Genomic DNA, 18,395 nt, shown 5'->3' with positions numbered 1-18,395 from the left:
GATATTGCTACAAATGTTCATATACAGTTTTTTGGGTGGACATAAGTTTTCAAATCAGTTCAGTATATATCTAGGAACTTGATTTCTGGATCATATAGTAAGAGTTTGTTTTTCTTTGTAAGAAACCGGCAAAGGTCGTTCAAAGTGGCTGCACCATTCGCGTTCGCACCGGCCAGGAATGAGGGTTCCTGCTACCCCATATTCTTTCCATCAGTTGGTATTGCAAGAGTTTTGAGTTTTAGCCATTCTAATAGGCATGTCTTTGTGTTTAATTGCTGTTTTATTTTGCATTTACCTCACCAATGATATTGAGTATCTTTTCATATTCTTATTTTCCATTCATAGATTTTCTTTAGTGAGGTGTTTGTTCAGATATTTTGAGTTTTAAGACTTCTTTAGATATTCAGATATTTTGGATGCAAACCTTAACTTGCTATAATTTGGGCACATAACTTGCAGTTTGTAAACCTTAGTTTCCCTATATGAAAGAAAGTATGGATAATAAGTGTCCTTATTTTCAGGGTTACTTGAAAACTAAATAAGCTACAATATATAGAAATATGCCTATCACAGTGCCTGGAAGAGAGGACACATTTAAATATTAGCTAATGCCTATGGAGTGTTTATTACGTGCACTGTTCTATGCACTCATTATGTATTAACTTAATTAATTCCTATAACAATCCAATAAAATAAATATATTATCATCATTGTCATCAACATTTATCATCATTATTATTCTTCTTCTCATTGTACAAATGCACAAACTGAGGAAAAGGGAGATAAAGTAGCCAGCTAAAGTTCAAATGACTATTAAGGAATAGAGAAGCATTCTGGCTCCAGAGCTAATATTTTTAACCATGATGTTTCACATTTCTTCCCATGAACTACAAAAACTCAGGCTATCATTATTTGGGAAAATTTTAAAGATTTTGACATCTATTATTAGCCTTTTTTCTCCCTCTCTATCCCTATTTTCTTTGTGGTTTTGCAGATAATTGTAGTGCATTGAGTCTGGCTTGAAGCATCTTAACAAGCTTTTTGCTCTTATGACAAACAATGACATCCCAAGAGTAGACAAAGTAAAATCCCAAACGCTGGTACCAGGGTATAGTTTTACAAAAGTTTTATAATGCAAACTCTTTTCCAGTGTAGCCTTTGCTATGGATCACTCTTATGTAGAAATAATTTTTTTTATTATCATAAAAATCTATATCCCATTTTTAAAAAGCACTGGAAATGTTTCTAAGGAGATGTGGACAAAGAATTTGCCCTTAGTGCTCTCATTCTATGATTTGTATCTTCTTTCTTAGTCTTCTGGTATAAGCAGCCAGCAAGATACAGGTCTTATTTGTGATCTGAAGCAAGTCACTTCCCTGAAGTGAGATTTAAGATGCCTTCAATCACAGTGTGCTCTCATTCACCCATGCACTAAAGAGAAAGAATTTCTTCTTAACCTATTACTTAATGTTTTCCTACTAATTGCATGTAGTGGTTTTAAAAAAGAAGTAGAGCAAACTATGTAGCATTTTCTAATTTAAAACACCCTGAAAAATATGGAGGGAAAAAAAAAAACCAGTCAAAACATCTCTCCTAGGCTCCAGAACTCTATGACACTTGCCAGCATTTTTTTTCTATACTAATAAAAACACCACCCTTTAGGAAGTGGCCTTAGGACCTCGTTTTGCTTTTGGTATTAAAATGTAGTAAAGAGGCAGGGACTAGTAATTAAAAACCAGTAATTTCACAAGAACACTGTCATTACCTAAAATACGTATAGTCGCTGTCATCTCCATCGCCATTTAAGATATGAAAGGGATAAAGCACTGCCTTATATCCCAAACTCATGAGCTTCTGGGGATAGCATAAAGGTTTCATACGTTTGGATACTAATACTACAAACCATAAATTCCCAGGCAATAGAATTTCAGCCTCAATTATAGAATCATATTATTAGCAGAGTTATGACTAGCATTAGGAGACTGATAGAGTAAAATCTGAGGCAAAAGTATGAGTTTATATCTCAAGTCTCCTCTTCTAGGCAACCTATCTGAGAAAGGAATTACAAATTATGCTGCCTGATATGGGGATATGAAGAATTCAGAATGTGCTACTGATATCTAGCTTAGAGTTCAGCTATTTGTTTTTAGTAATCATTCTTTTTTTATCCCTAGCTTTATTGAGATATAATTGACATACAACATCGTATAAGTTTGAGATGTACAACATAACAATTTGATACACATATACATTATGAAATTATTACCAAATAAGTTAACACATCCAGTACCTCACATAACTACTTTTTTTGGTAGTGAGAACATTTAAGATCTACTCTTTTAGAAACTTTCAAGTACATAATTCAGGATTATTAACTACAGTTTCTATGCTGTATATTAGATCCCCAGAACCTTTCTGTCTTATAACTGGAAATCTATATACTTCGACCAACATCTCATCATTTTCCCCACCTTTCATCCCCTAGCAACCACCATTCTACTCTCTACTTCTCTGAGTTTGGCTCTTTTAGATCCTGTGTAAGTGAGATCATACAGTGTTTACCTTTTTCTGTCTAACATTTCACTTAGCGTAATACCCTCAAGGTTCAACCATGTTTTCACAAATAACAGGATTTCCTTCTTTTTTATGGCTGAATAATATTCTGTTGTGTGTGTATGTATATATATACACACACACATATACACACTTGGGTTTTTCTTTTTCCTTTCATCCATCTGTGGACACAATCATTCTTGATAATGAGTCATTTGAGTGGCATAATTTATTTCTGAGACAAATCAAGAAGGCTAACTCTTCCAGGAATTAAAAGCTTGTAATAAAGTATAGACATCATGAAATGAGTGTTATTGTAGGTAGGACTAAAATTAAAGTTCAAACTAAAATTTATTTTAAAAATATCTACCTACAGACGTGGAGAGTGGACTTGGGGACATGGGGAGGGGGAAGGGTGGGCTGGGATGAGGTGAGAGAGTAGCATCGACATGTATACACTACCAAATGTAAAATAGATAGCTAGTGGGAAGCAGCTGCATGGCACAGGGAGATCAGCTAGATGCTTTGCGACCACCTGGATGGGTGGGATGGAGAGGATGGGAGGGAGACGCAGGAAGGGTGGATATGGGGATATACATACGCATGCAGCTGATTCACTTTGTTGTACAGCAGAAACACAACACTGTAAAGCAATTATATTCCAATAAAGATGTTAAAAAAAAAAAAAGAAAACCATCACACACACAAAAAATATCTACCTGTTTTCAGTTGCATAGACTTCAAGAGTTATGACATATTACCCTTAATTAAGTGGTACAGACTAGAAATTGCAATCCATGGCAGGCTGCATACATGGCAATACTGTGCATAAATCAAGGGATTAGTTGTTAAAAATCAATAGTTTAAGGAAACTGGCTTCACCTCCAAGACTTATGCCAAAGAGACACTTGGCACTGCTTGATTCCCAACCTCTATATCTACATTCTTCTTACTCAAGTTGTTTCTAAAGCTGTCCTCTCTTGCAGATTCAAGCCTGGGACAGTACACAAGGCTAGTTTCTCACATGCAGTTGTGATTAAATTAGGATTGCTAGATTTAGAAAAAAATACAAGACACAGTTAAATTTGAGTCAGATAAACAATGGATTTTTAAAAATATATATATGTCCCAAAATGTTGCGATTATTATTTATCAGAAATTCATATTTAACTGAGTGTCTTGTATTTTCTAGAACTCTAGTTAGTGGCTTTTATTCCATACTTTATGGATCGGCACTAAACAGCTTTTCCTGCTGATTCAAACTGGTTCTTCATCCCTGAAATTGATTTTTAATTTTTAAATTGATTCATTCATTGACTAATTAGTTAATGGTCCTTATTCATAACTAGAGAATCTCCCAGGCATTCTGGTTGCTTTAGAATGGCATCTTTGCCAATTTTCTTACTATCCTTCCAAGTAATCAAAGTTCTTTCTCTGTACTCACTGAGTTGGCTTGAGGTCTGATATATATTGATAGAATTCCTTAGAGACACTGACTTTCTGCCAACCTGCATTGTACAGTACCACCTGCTCCTGGGTTCTGTGCCACCATATTCTAACACTTTTTAAGATATACAATTATTTAATGTTGAATCTTCTGATGTCCACTGCCTTTGCTGAGCTATACTTGTACCTGAGGCCACCCTCTCTGGTACTGTATTCTGGTTAATGGCTTGCAGTAGATGCATGCACTTGTTGATATGCACTGAGCAACTTCCCCACAAAATGAGTATGTTCTCTTCCTTCCCTGATACCCAGCATTACAGAGTTTTTTCAATAAATTTTGAAATTTACTGAGTTTTTCTTTCACTCTTAAATTCTTCCTATGCATTATTTTTAATTGGACACAGTGCACATGATGATCTCTAGGCTCAGTGCTCTTTCCACCATGGTCAGATTTCTCCATGGTCAATAATAAAGGTAGAAAAAGTGATCTGACTGAAGAGCAGAATGCTCAGGAAATATTTCAGTGGTGTATGAGAGAAAGAAAGAGTTAAATTATAGGGGAAGGAGAGAGTCAAAGAAGCACAAAGAAATAAAAGTGGATGCCTGAAGATAAAAATTGATTACAGTATTTCATCATGCTCTGTGGAGTCAATTCTGTCTCAACCTCACACTTCTCCAAGGTCTTCCAAATTTTATTAACTGGTACACACTATTTGACTAAATGTTTTTCACAGGTGCTCTAAGCTTCTCATTGTTGTACACTGAATACATGGCTTCGCAGGGCAGAGGTAGAACCTGGAAAAAATATTTTTCAGTTTCTCAAAGTGATTATGATAGAAATATTTCTGATCACAATGAAAAATAACTTTTTAGAAGTATAAGAAGTTCTTTTAATCTCTGTAAATGTCATCTCCCACTTTCTTACTGAAGACAGGTGGTGTGGTTTTATTGGTGTTAAACAAGTTTTAGGTCTGGGATAACAAATACTGAATGAAAAATACTGCTATGACATATAATGTGAGCTATAACTGCAAACTCCTATAAACAAATAATTATCTGGTAATATTTAATTCACAGAGGATACTTACCTAAAGTATTCCTAAGGAAATCCACCTTGAATAAGACTATGAGGAAAAGCTACATTTTCAAATTTGGAAATTTAATGGTATTTTCCTTTAAAAGAAAGAAATATGTATCACAATTTCAATTTTTTTGCCTTACAAACCAAAAAACTGATGAATTACGGTAACTCTTTCATCTCAAGCTGTATTTTTAATCTCTTCTTTTCTTAACATGAAACTTAGAACTCCATTTTTGCCCTTGTAGTTTTATTTTCTGTATTTTATTAAAATTTATCTAAAATTATTTTGGAATTAGGAAGAACAAAATCAGTAGAGGATAGAAATTTTTTGGATTTTTATCCTCAGATGCATTTTGACTCCATCTAGGTAACCATCATGGACTTGACAAATTTTATCTCCTGCATCAGAAACTTGACTTTCTTTTTCTTTTACCTTCATTAGCATTCTTTGACCAACTTTTTTAAGGGCTTAGAATCTTCATGATACTTAAATTTTGCTTTTTATGAAAAACAGGAAAAATTAATATGAGCATTTATATTTTGGTAGAAACCAATTCATATTGATTTTTTTAAAGTAATTTGGCTCAAATTGTGAATTATAAGCAAAGCTTTACATCATTATAAAAAATTGTTAGACATCAGTACACCATAGGGGTAAGAATGGGCATGGATATTGGTATGGGCATGAATAAATACATATATACACAGATGAATATAGATTAGCTATAGGTGTATATTAAGTATACATTACAAACATATTGAATATACACTAGGAATATACATAACATAGACAAATAAAGAAAAATAATAAAGGAGTACCCATTCAGATTATATAGATAGATTGATGTAAAGTTGAGAAAGAATAAATAAACAGCAAATCAAAGTAGTTCAGTAGTTTAGGTGTGGTAGAGAATCGTTCAAGGAGAGTGGCAAGCATTGAGTCCTACTGACAAAAATATAAAGTGATTATATTGGAGGAAGTATTAGATTAGAATGAGTTATTTACTTAATTGATGATCAATTTTGAAACTTATAGTTGTAATTAAATAGTGTAATTTTGAAACCACTGTACTTTCCTTGATTTAATGAATATTTATTTAACTTCTATTATTTACAATTTTTGGTGTGCCTTCCAAAGATTACTGAGATATAAGTAGTGACACAATGGAGCTAGCTCATACCAGCTCACTGGAGCCAATTATGCACAACTCTTTCAAACTCTGTTTTCAGGGATGTCAAGTTAGTGGCCTGAAATCTGCCATGGTAGAAGTATTTGTGGAAATTAGTTTAAACTCAGGGCTTCTTTTTATATACATATTTTAAAATTTTGAGAGCCAGTAAAACATTTACTACTATGTCACTGAGTCATTATTAATTAATGTCTATACTATTGAAAGATGACATATACTCTTTAAATTTTTTCACTTAAAACATTGCTCTTATTTTATACAAAATTATTTTTCTTTACAATTTAGCTATTGGTAATGTCATAGTCTGTCAAACACAGTGAAGTAAGTCAGAAAGAGAAAAACAGGACTATCCTGGTGGTGCAGTGGTTAAGAATCCACCTGCCAGTGCAGGGACACGGGTTCGATCCCTGGTCTGGGAAGATCCCACATGCTGCGGAGCAGCTAAGCCTGTACGCCACAACTACAGAGCCTGCGCTCTAGAGCCTGTGAGCCACAACTACTGAAGCCCGTGCACCTAGAGCCCGTGCTCCACAACAAGAGAACCCACCTCAATGAGAAGCCTGCACACTGCAAGGAAGAGTAGCCCCTGCTCACCACAACTAGAGAAAGTCTGCGCACAGCAACGAAGACACAACATGGCAAAAGATAAATAAATAATTTTTTTTAAAGAGAAAAACAAATACCATATGCTAACACATATATATGGAATCTTAAAAAAAAAAAAAAAAAAGGTTCTGAAGAACCTAGGGGCAGGAGAGGAATAAAGACGCAGAAGTAGAGAATGGACTTGAGGACACAGGGAGGGGGAAGGGTAAGCTGGGACGAAGTGAGAGAGTGGCATGGACATATATACACTACCAAATGTAAAATAGATAGCTAGTGGGAAGCAGCCGCATAGCACAGGGAGATCAGCCCGGTGCTTTGTGACCACCCAGAGGGATGGGATAGGGAGGGTGGGAGGGAGGCTCAAGAGGGAGGAGATATGGGGATGTATGTATGTGTATAGCTGATTCACTTTGTTATAGAGCAGAAACTAACACAACATTGTAAAGCAATTAAACTCCAATAAAGACATAAAAAAAAATAAACATTTCATACGTTTCCATGATAATTATATATTTTTCAAGACTTGTATTTGTATCATAGAAGAAAATACATTCCTATTAAAGCAAATGAAAGAAAATTTTTGATGATGATAGTGAAAGACAAAGCTGAATTGCACAACTTGAAAGTAAACTTGAGTATATTTTCACAGTTTGGGTCTTTATCACTGATAAATCAGGTACAGTGATGCTGGAATATGATTAAGTGGGGTATTGGGGAACTTTAAATCAGTGAGGCCACTTGCAATTTGAATCATTCATGTGTATAAAACATTGCAGTAAATATTTATCAGGAACAAGTAACCAAAAAGTGTGTTACCCTCATGTCAGTTCATCTGCTTCACAGAAACATGGAAACTTTTGGAAACCAAACCTGTGCATTCTGCAGTTATTGTTGATCAATACAATATGACCCAAATATCCAGCTGCTATTGAATTTTCTGATCACAAAATAGCCAAAATGCGCTTCTCCCTTCTGTCTGACACATGGTATGGTCTGACTCTTTTGTTTGATTGCAGAACATGTTTTCTGGTTTTGTTTTATGTAATTTTAAAAATTTCTGGTTCTGTGACTGTAACATTGGAAAGTATTATTCATGTTGAGACAAGTTTTGGCATCCATGTGGGTTGCCTAGGTCCAGCCTGGAAAAATATCTTACTAGATGACCATTAGATCATTTTAGAAGCAGTTATCAACACAGCAAAAAAGAACAAACAAAACATAACACATTCTTCTCTATTTTGTTCTCAGAGTCAAAATTATGGGAGTCATAGATGCTTTCCACAATTGAAAAAATTCATATTTCTTATTTACCAACAACATAAAGTTTATATTTTCGTCTTTTGCCTGTCTCCATCAGAATTTTTCACTTCCAAATCCCTAACGTCCGTTAACAGTTTCTTATACCAAAGAAGTTCCATATTTTTCATATACCAATTTTTAAAAAGACATTGCCTTTTTTTGTTCAGCCTAAATTATTCTATTTCTATTGAAAAAAACCTAATTAATCTCTTAGTAAAATTTTAATAGTGTTTTTAAAAAAAATTTCTCCTTTAACATTTATTAAAGTAGAGTTTTTACAAAATAGGTATTATTTGTTATAAGCTTGTACCCAGAACAAGCTATGCAGAAGTATTTTCAGTATTGAGATTTTGGTGTGTAAAAAATACAACAAAACTGCCAGCCTAAATAAACTGAGGACTGTGCTTCACTCTATCTAAAAAGTGCCTATGCTACTTTTGTCTTTCTTAACTTTTTTTACTTCATCTTAATAGTGAGGGTATTAAATCATATTTTACAGCTGTTTTGTAAGGATTCATTTAAACTAGAGATATATAATATTTTGAATACTGACTGAAAATAGAAAATATCCCATAAATTATCATCACTGTATTCCATCTTCTTCAGACTTCTGTTTCTTCTCCCTTTTATTCTTCCTTTACATCCTTTTCCTCTTTATTCTTTTTCTTCTTTTCTCTCTTTTTTCTACTCTTTTCTTTCTTTTCACCATTTTTCTCTTCCTATCATAGTTCTTCTTCCTATTAAAATGCATATCTTCTTTTCTTTTCTCACCTTTCTTCCTTTTTCCTTCTTCTTTTCCCTTGTCCATTTTTTTTCACTTCATCTCATCTGTTCTGCTATGGATCCCCCATATGTTTCCTACTCCTTAGTCTTCCCTTTTTTACTCCTCTTTGCCCCCTTGTTTTCCCACTTCTACACACCCTGCTCCCTTCTTCTTCGTTTTTGTCTTCCACTTCTTTGGAAAAGTCATGGAATGTAAAAATGTAGAGACAGAAATAAATTCCTACCACTTGCAGAACATCTTGACACACCATACTCCAGTTTCAGTTGTCATAATTCTATTGCGGGCTTTTTGCATTATGCACAGATTCATAATAAACTACATACATTTTTTCTACACTTCTCTTGCATTCAGATTCCAATGCTACCTTGGAGCCATAAAGTGAAGTTTATTATAAATTTGAATAAAAATTTTCCACATTTATTTTCTGTTAGCTTACCCCTGTTCTTGTTTTTGCTGAGTAATTTTCACTTTTATAAACCCATGATGTTTGGACAATTAAAATATTCAAAGATTATAACTGCTAGTTAGAGAAGTCCATTAATAAATATTATACATATATTTACATAAAATGATATGCCTATTAGTGTCACCTAAGAAGATCATTAAGAAGAATAAATAGACTTTCTCATATACAAAATAAAGGAAGGGATTATCAAACTTCAGTTAAGAGAGAGGTGGGAGGATGATCAGAGAATAGGTTATATTGCCTCAGAGTTCCTCAGGAAAGTCTTACTTTATTAATAAGCCACTTATTTTCATTCTAAATTCATGAAGATGTCTGTTGGCAAGTTCAACATATTAGTCTAAATTCAATTTCTATTCTTCCAGCTTACAGATAATGAAGACAAATAGGCTTCATATGTCAAACTCTGCCACTGCTTGGAGAGGACTGTTAAAAATCCATCACCTATTGCTTAGAATATTTATTTTAAATGTACAGAAACTTCTTTAGTTCATTAATTTGTGTAAATAAGAGAAAAACATGAGGTCTTTGGATTTTTATATAGACAAATTTGTCACCCTTTCATATTTACGTGTGCTTTAGGAATTAAAGATGGAATTTTTTATCCAAGATTATACCTTAGATTGTTTTCTAAGTATTCATTTTAGGAAAAATAACTTTATGCATTATTTTATTACATTGCTACTGTAGAGATACTGAGTTTACATAGTCAATTTATTTTCCTTATTAACTTGTTCCATAGTGTAGATATTTATCTTTAATTTAAGGTTTATAAGGAGATATATATATATACACACACACACACACACACACATATATATATATATATACACATTTCCAAATGTCTTACTATAGTTTTTGGCTTTATATAGCTTATTAATATCCTTATTTATATCTCATAAATATTCCAAAGCCTCCAAGGAGAATTTTTGTCCACCATCAAATTGAACTAAGTAACTCTCTTCAACAAGCCTGCCTCATCTCATTTTCCTTGTCTCTGTCATTTGCCACTTTTCTAATAAGTGTCCTGGACCCATATTAACAGTTTCAGTTATAAAACCAATTCCCTGACTCTTATGTGCTGAACTGTGTCCTGCTCCATAATTTGTACATTAAAGCTCTAACACTGGGCATCTCAAAATGTGCCTATATCTGGGGATTGTCGTTAAAGAGGCAATTAACTTAAAATGAGGTAATAAGGGTGGGACCCTAATCCAACATGACTAGTGTCCTTATAAGAAGAGGATGGGAAACCAGAAGTATATATAAGGACAGATGGAGAAACAAGCCATGTGTAAGCCAAGGAGAGAGGGCTTACCAGAAACCAACTCTGTCTGCACCTTGATCTTGGACTTCCAGCCTCCAGAACTGTGAGAAAATAAATTTCTACTGTGAGTTATAGTTACTAAGTTGCCTTAAACCATCAGTACAAATAATGAAGAGGGAGAGTTCTTCATTGATTCCATTTTCCCAGTCATGTTCACATGTACATTTCCTTTGTAATTCATGTTGATTCAGTTCCACAAAAGTGCATGTGACAACATTCATGCTAGATAGCATGTTCACAAAAAGGACATTTCAGGGAGACAATGATATAAATGGCAATCTTTTGTATGATTTAGAAAATGTGACTAGGAACATAGTCACATATTATTAGGAACCACAGAGAGGGTAATCTGTATTAAAGTAGGGGGATGTCTAAGCTGAGTGTAGAGGAAGTGTGACTAGGAGTTTGACAGGTGAAAAAAAAGTGAGGAAATGACATATTAGAAAAGGGAATACTATCAAGAAAGGCACAGAATTTAATTATTTTCAATTCTTCTTCTTGGTTAGAGACTAGCTGAGGTACCCAGAACTCATAGATAGGCTTTTAAGACACAGGCTTCCCAGCTGTTGACATTTCCTACTTCTGTCTCTCCTAAATAAATTAGAGAAGCCACACTGATATCTTTACTATGTAGAAGTAATTTAGAGTAGTGACATTTATTGTCCAGAGGATAAGAATAAATAACAGAGCCAAGACCCAAAACCAGTTCAATTTCCAAGTGGCCCCTCCTTCTAAACCTACACTGCACTCCCCACTTTGCACATCACTTCTTACAGATTTCAAGTTTTCTTTGTAATATTGTTATGAGACCCAAACCATTTTCCTAGAAGGACCAAAACAAATATTTTCTATGCCCTACAGTTTTACTGGTCATTCAAAAGTAACTGCTAATTTTACTCGATTACAATTACTCTACATAACCATTATAGGTGTTTAAGAAACTTACATATAATTTGGGGAAAGATGAAACAAAAATTTTAAAAGCTTAAAAAATGGAAAAATATCTTTAACTGGCAAATCAGGTAATATAGACTAATCTATATTTCCAGCTCCAATCAACCTCACACATTTTATTTTCTTCTGGATACCTTGCAAGCAAACTAATCAACTTTTACAAAAATTAGATCAATTATATTTCCTTCCTCAACCTCTTGAATCCCATTTCTTGTTCGTGGAATTATGCTCTGCTCTGTCAACCAAATTAATAATCTTGGAGTCATCTCTGACTTGTCTCGGTTCCTCATATTCTCCCCATCTTCAATATGGGACAGGAGGCACCAGTGAATGAATCCCCAAATCCCACAAACATATAACATGAAATAGTAGATGATATTCTTCATGTTAAGAGTTACTTTTTAAAAATTCATGAGTTGTTATAGTAAACTTAAAAAAAATCTAAAATTTGTAAACCCCTACTTCTCTTTTTCTGCTGCAACTTTTATAAGCCCAGTTCTCTTGCTTTTGTCTCCTCACTCTGGCAGCTGATTTTCCTAGGTCTTCTCTCTTGCCCTTGGCAATTCACTGTCCATACTGATATCTAATTACTTTGTCTGAAGCATAGATCTAATCATGTCAGCTTCCCAAACTGAGTTCAGCTAATCTCTAGCTAAAGTACAGGGTGCATTGCACTAAGTATTGGCAAGTTACATGAACAAAGACATAAGGGGGCTTGGAATATACACTAAGAAGTGGGACACCGATTAACATCAGTTTGTGCTTTGGAAAGATAACTTGTGCCATATACTTTTTAAAAAAAGAAGAGTGGTTTGCCTTTGAACCTATGGTATGTCTTATTCTAACCATTTTCTTCTGGAATTGCCACTTGCTGTAACATTGGTCCTTAGCCTTGGCTGGTTGCATAGTGGAATGAGTAGGAAAGAAATATTAATGCCTGTGTCCCATCCTCAGAGATACTGATTTAATTGATCTGAATTGCAGCCTGGGCACTGAGAATTTTTAAAAGCCCCCAAATGTGATTTTAATGTGCATCCAAAGCTGAAAATCACTATCTCAAATGGATGCTATTCTCTTTTCCATCAGGCAATATGCTTACATTCCTATGTTAGCATTACTTAGATGACTTTCTGTAAGTCAGCCATTCAAGATTTTGAGCACTATCTTCTTTACCTATTTATACATATTTTTACCTTGGCTACTTAACTCATTAGCATAATGTAGGCTTCCTTTTTCCTGGAAAAAGGAATAGACACAGTTCTTATTTTTCCAGCTAGAATTGCTGTATTAATCATCTAAATATCATCTAGAACTGTGCTATCAAACACAATAGCCACTAACCTCATATGCTACTGAGCACTTGAAATATGGTTAGCCGAGTGCCAAGACTTAATATTTTGTGTATGTAGTATATATAATCACATATTGACTATGTAATGAGCCAAGACTATTACATATTTTTATATACTTCATCAGCATACACTCACACTTTTTTATGCTTTATTTTTTGCCATAATATACATATAATTATCTTGTTCATGATTTTCATAATATGTCTCTTCCCATTACAAAAGTAACTTCATGAAAGCACTGATTCATAGATGTTTAATACGTATTTGTTGAATGAACAGTTAACTAATAGTTATCTGAAGTTATCCAATTTGATTACTGATTATGTCAGTATCCAATATTCTGAAACTACTAGAGTTTTATTCTTTTCAGTTATTATGGAACAGTTAAGCTCTGTTTCAAATTCATTTTGAAGTTGTCATTATAACACAGTTCAGACTTAACACATGGATGTTTTTTCTTTTCTCCATGGACCCTCTCTCATGTATTACTTACTTCCATTGAATAGTTAAGCTACTGGAGAAAAACAGAACACCAACATTGATACTAACGCAAATGCATGCAGATCAAATTAGTTATTTGATTTAAGATATATTTTAAAGTTCAAAACAGAGAGAGTTTTGATAGATTGGATGAGAAGAATAACCATGCATGGATTGTACAAGGTAATCTCCAAGTTTCTGGAATGAAAAACGGTGAAGGAAGGTACAATAGAGGGAGAAGTTTGGAGTATTTCATGATGCTAAGTGAGATAGAGACCGCTAATATATCTAAATAACGTTGTTAGGCAATAAAGAAAGAAGTATAAAGTTTCTTATAAAATTTTCACTTGATCGAATATTACTGCTAATGTCAGTTCGTAGAACAAACAACCTAAACTGGCATCTTTACTGGATGCTAGGGGATTTCACCCAGATAGCATTCTTATTTAAAGTCTTACTTGGCCTTTGTTCCTTATGCCTCCATACCTTGGCTTCAGTGATCTCTTAACTGTTTTGAATTGATTATCTCAAAACAATGCTTGATCTGAGCTTGATATGCCTCCTGGATGGAATATCATTCCCTGCCAACTCGCAAAAGGCATAGTAACTGTGCAGAATACATAATTCTTTAGGAAATTTGGCAGTTTCTGTCAAAATTTAAATGCACAGACCCTTCCAGGAAACAATTTTATGTCTAGGACTACATTCTGTAGGAATCCCCCAAATGGAAACAGAATATATTTTGCAGGAATCCTTCAAATGGAAGCAGAAGTAGATTTTCAATAATATCCTTAGGATATTCATTCATTGAATATTATTGGTACCTACAATATGTCAGGAACTATAATAGGCACTTGGAATAAACTGATGAGCAAAATAGATCCAACACATGCCTTCATGAAGATTACAGATTACTGAGTAAGAGAAAAATAATTAGTATTTACACAGATGTTTAGATGTAAACTGTGAAAGTAGTATGAAAATAAATACAGGATGCTATGAGAGCATGATGGTGGAGTGTTTACACTAAGGTATATACTAAAGTGACTACTACGGAGTTAGTTACATTTAGGCTAACATTTCAAGGATAAATAAGAGTATGGTAGGGGTTAGGATTGAGGATGCAAACAAAAAAAGGATAAAACCTAGTCTGTGAGATCAGAGAAATATCTCCGCAGGAAGTGATATTTCATCTGAGATGTGAAAAGGGAGAGAGGGATATGTGGGAAAGAGAAGAAATTTCCAGACCAAGGAAACTACATGTGAGAATGTATGAGAAAAAAACCTGTGTTGGGACTAAAATAAGGTCATTTTGTTGCTTAAACATAACATTTCAAACTGACAGAAACTCTTAAATATGATTAATAAAGAGCTAAATTATGTTATACCCATAATATGCAATGCTATGAAAAAATATAGATATACAGACAGATAGATGAGAGATGTCTTGTTAATTGAAAAACCCAAAATGTATCTCAAAACAATGTTTCAATTTAGAAAAAAAGCAAATATAATACCATATATATATATATATATATATAGTGTGTGTGTGTGCGTGTAGTTTCAATGATTTTATAGTCCTTCATATATGAAAACCATATTTTGTCTTTATCATTATTGTTTTTTAAGGCATTCCATGTTCTACACTTTTACCTGATTGTATGATCAGGCCATTCAAGATGGGTTGCTCTCTTGCTCTCTGTACATCCCTCACTGACCAGTCTCCACTTCATCTACACCCTACTCACATGCTCACATGACTGACCTTCCCTCTTAACCATAAGGCCTAATAAGTAACTGACTAGGGGTTTGCCCCCGGACCCAGCTAGTAATTGTTCTAATCTTTAGATACACCATGATAGTTTCCCTGGTAACCAATGAGTCAAATGAATCAATTCCCCCTATAACTAGTAACACCCCCACCCCCAACCCTCCCACCTTAGTGAAGACTGCTGCCGTCCCTGTCCTTCCTGCCACCTGCCATACACATTTAGGTGTTGATCCAGGACCCACTTGCTTTGGATGTGTAAGATCACTTATCAAAATAAACCACTGATGTCTATGTCACTGTCGTCGGGCCCTTCAGTCTTGAGGCTGGGCAATTACAAGGTTTGCAGGTCTGTAGGTTGCAGCCCAACACTGATCCACAGAGAAGATTTTTCTTAAGCTTGGCAGTTGTCTGATAAGCAGGGAATAGAAATCAGACCTCAAATATGATTCAAAGGTGTATGATTTGGGCAACTCAGCATATAGACGTTTGAAGTGCATTGCTGATATTCACAAGATGTTGACCCATTTCCAGTGTCCTATCACATTCTTTCTTTTTATTCCAGGTGATAAAATAGAAATGGTACTGCCATAAAATCTGACTGTGCATTGTACAATTCTGCATCATTATGGGTGAAACATTTAACTAAGCAGATGACAGAAAAAGCAGGTTTGAGGAAAAATAATAAGATCTGCTACAGATAAATGAATTTTATTTTAAGCCACTTATACATATCAGTAAAGAGAGGCAACTTGACTGGGAAAAAATTCATTGAATAGTTTTTTGTTTTATTTCATTATTATTTTTTTAAGTCTAGCAGTGAATGAGTCATTGCAGCAAGGAAAATGAGAGGCTGGATTAATAGATAACGTTCCATGAGACCTAATTTGAGATTCTTATCCAAGTCAGTATGTGATACTAAAATCCAAGGGGTAAGTAAAGACAAATTCAGTAAGAGATGCTTAGGACCTCAGAGTTTAAAGTGTAGTCTGAGTTTTTGCTAAAAAAGACAGAGGGGAAAAAAGTTCACAGCAAACTTTTTTTGAGGTGGGAAACAAGAAATCTCTATCACAAAAGGTAAATAAGAGCAAACAATTTTGGAATATATAGACTGTGGCAAGGATATTCATAGTTCAAGGCTTAGGTTACCTTTTAGTATTTGTAAGATATATTGCAACAGCTAAGATAGGTAAGAAAATAAAAGCCCAAAGTGGAAAACAGTCACTAGCATAAAGATGGTATCTCAAGTCACTGGATGGGATAGGCAGGGAAAGCTCTACAGAAGAAAAGGCCTAGGATCCACCCTGAGCATTAATTTGTTTATTATTCAGCAATTACTTACGGAGCATCTATTGCAGCATAGAATTAGTGCTTTATTTATCAGTGATAAAGCAGTGAAAAATACTGTTAAAGTATTCACTTTTGTGGAATTCATGTTCTAGTGGACTCTAGGATATCATAATAAGGGCAAGTCTGAAGAAAGAGCCAGGGAAAGAGTGTGAGAAGAGGCTACTACAGAGGAGTGAGAAAATGCAAAAATAATATGGTATCATTCTGAGAGAGAGAGAGAGAGAAAAATCGAGAGATACAAGAAAAATATTGAGAAGAAGAGAAAAATGGAAGGATGTAGTCATCAGGGTCAAATGCTAGATAAACCAAACTGAAAAATGTCTCCTGGATTGCTCCCCAGGGCCTGGGGAGGTCATGTGCCCTACTGACAAGTATATTTTCATATATGCACAGTCATTATCATCAAATGCAGAGGGTGATATGTGCCATAAAAGAAAATAAATAACAACTGAATAGGTTCAGAGGGAGGATAAGCAGAAGTGTGAAAAGATGCCCACACTCCAGCAGCAGAAGTAAGACATGTGGTTTATAAATGCTACAAGGCTGAAAGAGCCAGGCTCCTTGCTAAACAGTCTTTGTAATTTCTCAGACTCTGGCACATGCAGAGTTTTCCACCAAAAATTATTCAAAAATAGCTCTATGACTTGGCATTACCTTGATGGCAAGAGTTTCAAAAGACAGGTGAAAAGGTATACTGCATATTTTATTGTGCATCTACCCATCCCTCAAAAGAATAGTGTGTCTATTCTAAGTTGGTTACTGATAAGCAAACAGAAAATCAAATATATAAATATCTAGCATTACACTTAAGTCCTGCAAGACATATAATGTATAACGTTCGAGTCACATAGAATATATTAGATAGGCTGCTGTTGTTGAACTGGCAATCTCAATGCATTTGCCTTTGCAAAACGAGAAGCATCTGAGGAACTGTGTAAGAATATTAGTGGTATCAGAGTAAATCTGGAAACCTTTCTGATTAGTTTCTTCTTCATTTTGAAAAGTAACCAGCTTGTATTGAAAGGTGTTAGCAATACTCCATAGCTAGTTTGATCCTGTAAGCAAAATGTGATAGAGAGGTTCTTTTCTTAGCAAACATGTATCCCAATGAGCCATTACTTTAGCAGTCATACCGTCTTTCTTGTATTTATATCTGTTTCAGCATGTGACAATTTGAACGTGGATTGCTAAGATTTATTTGATAGGGTATTGTCCCACTTTCACTGCCCCATGTAGTTTGTTGTTTTTTTTTTTCCTTTTCTTTCCCACAGAGAATATAAATCAAAATCTTAGTGCCATAAAACCTAATTGGACATCTTGCAATTCTGCATCATTATAAAAGAATGCTACACATGAACAATGCTTTATGTATTTGAGTGGTTTATTTGCCTCTTCTGTAAGATAATACAAATGACAATCAGCTTGGGAACCCACACAAGGCAGATTTTCATGGTACCATTATATCAGTTTAGCTGCTATATATGAAACCTGATGAGCCTAGTAATAACTATAGAAAGCAGGATTATCAAAGGAGTGCCGATTTCAGCAGGAAAGAGAATCATCCACAACTGGCAATCTCTATAGACTGCCAAATTACCCAAAATTCTATTCTGCAAAGCAGTAATCTTTAATGTTCCAATAAAAAGTAACTCTTTTTGGGATAGCTATTGTGCTTGTAATTGCACACTCAGAAACTATTTGCATAATATTGCAAAGGACCACGGAAAACGCACTGATAAAAA

Source organism: Eubalaena glacialis, chromosome 9 (genome assembly GCF_028564815.1).
Source record: "Eubalaena glacialis isolate mEubGla1 chromosome 9, mEubGla1.1.hap2.+ XY, whole genome shotgun sequence".
Lineage (NCBI taxonomy): Eukaryota > Metazoa > Chordata > Mammalia > Artiodactyla > Balaenidae > Eubalaena > Eubalaena glacialis.
Note: the sequence above shows the minus strand (reverse complement) of the source record.